Source organism: Brassica oleracea, chromosome C3 (genome assembly GCF_000695525.1).
Source record: "Brassica oleracea var. oleracea cultivar TO1000 chromosome C3, BOL, whole genome shotgun sequence".
Lineage (NCBI taxonomy): Eukaryota > Viridiplantae > Streptophyta > Magnoliopsida > Brassicales > Brassicaceae > Brassica > Brassica oleracea.
The window spans coordinates 11,001,289-11,006,202 of NC_027750.1; positions in this window are offsets into that span (position 1 = coordinate 11,001,289).

The window sequence follows — 4,914 nt, forward strand, 5'->3', positions numbered from 1 at the left end:
GGTGAGATTTTAAAATTCATTTTTTTTTTGTTTTGTATGGGACCTTTGCTAAGAGAATAAAGGCTGGCTTTTGGTAATGATATAAATCTTCACTTCAGAGTTGCAGCTGCTTTAGGCATTTAGAGACGAACTGAGTTTTTTTCAATTCAAGGTACTAAAAAAAGATTCTCAGTACGAAGCTATTGAAGATTTGCAAAGCCTATTTATTGGGCGAGAGTGATTAAAAATCGAATCACGGATCTCCTGAGTCTTGACCTAAATGTTGATAGAGAATCTCCGAGCAAATCCAGAATGACATAATTGCAAGTAAAACGAATATTCTTTTGATATTCAAGAAATCATATATTTATGGAATAGTATATTTTTATTAAAAATAAAAACAAAGAAAAATGCAAAAGGGTATAATAATGGAAAGTTTTACTCTACGCAGAAACTTTCCCCTCTCTGTTAATGCTCTCGTCTCTTTATCTCTACCGTCCTCAATGCCTCTTTTCTCAATTTCCTTCAACATCGTCATCCTCTTCCTCTCGTCCGTCGCCGCCGCTTTCCTCCTCATACCACGTTTCAGGCGGTTCGCTCTTCCGGGAAGTCTCATAGGCGAGACTCTGATCTGATCGTAGCTTACAAAACGGAGGATCATGGGCCTTTCATCGAGGAGAGAATTTCCCGGAATATGTTTTAAATACATTTGGTGAACTGACAATTTTCTCAGCTGACCCGGAGTCGAACCGGTTTCTTATTCAGGACAAAGGTAAGCTTTTGGAGTCTTCTTATACTGTCTCGCTTCAAATTGTAAGAACCGAACCATTCCGTATTCCATCGCCGGTACTTGGGTTTCAGAGGATTATAATGGTTGAGAGGAAGAAAATGATGTGGTGAATTTCATGAAAGCGTGCTCCATTATTTATAGGTGCAGATTTGATACCAAAAGGAGGGGTGTATTGAATGTGGCGTAGTGGAAAGGGTGGTTCAATGAATGGTATTGATGAGAACGTTACTTATGTTGATTGAATGCAAGAGTAAATTGTTCAGAGGTAATAGCTTGAACATCAATCGACACGAAGATGACGGTGGCTTTGACCAAAAAAAGAAAAAAAGAAGATGACGGTGGGTATATGAGAGGTCCGTGAATTACTTTTGCAAATCGGAACGGTGTTAGTGAAATAACTTTTGGGCCCAAATAAACCAGGCAGCCCAATGTGTGTGAGGCCTACGGAAACATACAACCTACCCGATTTTAAGAAGAGCTGACGTGTTGAAAGGAGATGAGTCTAAGTGATGACGTGGCATCCTAGGTGTCTCTCTAGGGAGAGAAACAAAACCTATCCCTAGACTATATTTACGAAGTAATTTTGCCACATGTCCTCTTTACAATCAATTTCACAAAACAAATATGACATGACTACTGAAATTGATGACATGCATTCCGTAAAAATATGATGTGGATAATTTCATTAATGTTGATTTATATTTTTGGCAAACTTATTAGAATATGTTAATAATTCATATATTACATTTAATATTGATATTTCTTTTTTGTAATTTTTTTTTAAAATATGGTAATAGCTCATACATCATCTATAAAATAAATATATTCATATATAACATTTCAAATTTCAAAATATTATTATTTTTGTATAATTATCCAATTTGTATTACTAAAGCTTTCAAAAATTCCTACAATTTTTTTAAAATTTAAAATATCTAACTGTAAGATCATTAGTTATTTATATACCTACAAATTTTATAAATATTGTTTAGGTTAAATTTTTGATAAATATACAATTTTATATCGTTGTTATTAGTTTTATACAAATTGATTTAATATATATCAAATCTATATTAAATATTAGTAAGAAAATAGTAAAATCTATAATATTTAATAAATTTTATTTTTAAATATAAATTAGATTAAAAAAATTCTTTACTGCACATGGTGCAGAAAAACACCTAATTATATATAAAGATGCATCTCACTCCAATTTTTTGTATAACAAAAATATGTCCTAAAAATATTGTTTTAACTGATAAATTTTTTGTTTTTTTTCTCAGTACGTATAGTGAATATAGTCTAAAAAGTAAGATGAATCATGAATATAATAAATTTTAAAAGTGAAGAAGTCCTTTATGTTCCGAGTCATGAGCTACTTAACCAAATTCAGTTACCAGGAGAATGCAAATTATATAAAAATCCCAATGTTGTTTCCTCTTTTATATTGTTTTCTCTTTATATAATGTTGGTGTAGGACTAGGAACGGAGCTTCGACTCGAAGGAGAGAGGCCAACTACCACGACAGTGTCGGTTCGAAGGCGACGGAAAATCTAACGGCAGGCGAAACGTCGCCGTTTCAAATCACAATTAACGACTTTTCACGCGCGTTTCCAAATCGTTACTCTTCAACTTTAAACCATAGTCTTACGTATCCGGTATCCATCCCCTTATTTTATATCTATCTCACAAAATTTCTGCATATTCATTTCTTTTCAAGTAGATCTGTCTGAAAATGTTATTTCATAATCACGACATATTTTTGCAGTAAATCTTAAGCATGTAATTATAATAATACTGATGTTGTATGCCCTGCATTGGTTTGAAGTCTTGCAAACAAAGGTTCTTATTATAAAAATGACACAATGTTAGATCGAAAGCTTAAATCGATCCATTTCCACGAGAGACATCTTATCTTCCTTCACTGGTTTAAGTAATAAAAACATTTTCACGCTATTTGTGGCTAATGATACTAGAAAGTCGTTTAGATAGTTTTTTTTTTAAAAGTCCATCTTCAAACATTTAGCCGGTAGCGCTCAAAGTGAATTATGACATTTACAATCCAACTTCATAAAACCCATTCAGAGAGTAATGCTAATTCATTTGGTCATTATATATTTATATCATACTAATTTATTCCAACAATTAAAAGAAAAGTATATCAGCATATATTTTTGAGATGTCGGTCCGCGGAAAAACAATTAAATAATTTACCCATATATCACTACAGCAGCAAATGAGCTTTTTCATAATAAATTGAGAAAATCTGATCTATAAAATTTTTAAACGAATCCTTACTAATAAAAGGGACCTTTTGAGGCTCCACAAAACGTCCACATCAGTGAAAAAAAATTCTCCCGAAAGATGACACGTGGCATTATTATTTAAAAAATAGAAAATAAATAATAAGTAAATTTTCAATATAAGGAAAAATAAATAATAAGTAAATAAACAATATAAGAATAGAAACATTGCATTAAAGGCTCCACAGAACGTCCACATCAGCGAAAAAAAATTCTCCCGAAAGATGACACGTGACATTATTATTTAAAAAATAGAAAATAAATAATAAGTAAATTTGCAATATAAAGAAAAATAAATAATAAGTAAATAAACAATATAAGAATAGAAACATTGCATTAAAGGCTCCACAGAACGTCCACATCAGCGAAAAAAAATTCTCCCGAAAGATGACACGTGACATTATTATTTAAAAAATAGAAAATAAATAATAAGTAAATTTGCAATATAAAGAAAAATAAATAATAAGTAAATAAAAATATAAGAAATAGAAACATTGCATTAAACAATAATAAGTAAATATACAATATAAGGAAAATAAATAATAAGTAAATATATAATTAAGAAATAAAAAAACTAAATTAAACATATATCTGAAAAATGTATAGTATAATAAATAATAACTAAATACACAATATAAGAAATAAAAATATTATATTAAATATTACTAATAAAATGGACCTTTTGAGGCTCCACAGAACGTCCACATCAACAAAAAAAACTTCTCCCGAAAGATGACACGTGGCATTATTATTTAAAAAATAGAAAATAAATAATAAATAAATTTGCAGTATAAGGAAAAATAAATAATAAGTAAATAAACAATATAAGAAATAGAAACATTGCATTAAACAATAATAAGTAAATATACAATATAAGGAAAATAAATAATAAGTAAATATATAATTAAGAAATAAAAAAACTAAATTAAACATATATCTTAAAAATGTATACTATAATAAATAATAACTAAATACACAATATAAAAATAATACATTAGATATAGTATATCAGAAATAAACATAAAATAAAATAAAAAATGATAAGCAAATATAGTATATAAGAAATAAAAATAATACATTAGATATATATCGTAATATTATCATTAATATAAAAGCAAGAAATTTAGAATAAATAAATATACAAAATAATAAAAGATAAACAATAAGTAAATATACAATATAAAAAATGGAAAAACATAAATTAAACATATATCTGAAAAATGTATAGTCAAATAAATAATAAGTAAATATACAATATAAAAATAGTACATTAAACATTAATTATAATATTACAATAAGTAAATATAAAAATAAGAAAAATAAAGAATAAGTAAATATACAATATAAGAAATACAAAAAAAACACTAAACATCTATCTCAAAAGTATACAATAAAATAAATAATAAGTATATGTATAATATAAGTAATAGAAATATTACATTAAACATCTATCGTAATATTACAATTTGATATAAAAGCAAAATAGTTAGATAAGTAAATATATAATAAAAAAGTAAATATACAATATAAGAAATGGAAAAACTACATTAAACTTCTATCTAAAAAATGTATAGTTTTACATTTTTATTATTTCCAGATATTTTATAAGTAAATATACAATATAAGTCAAACAAAGATACAATATAAGAAATATAAATATTACTTCAAACCTCTATCATAATATTATCATTTGATATAAAAGCAAAAAAATTAAAATAAGTAAATATACGATATAACAAAAAATAAACAATAGGTAAAATACAATTAAGAAATTAAAAACTAAATAAAATATCTCTGTGAAAAAATGTTTAGAAAAATAAATAATAAGTAAATATACAATTT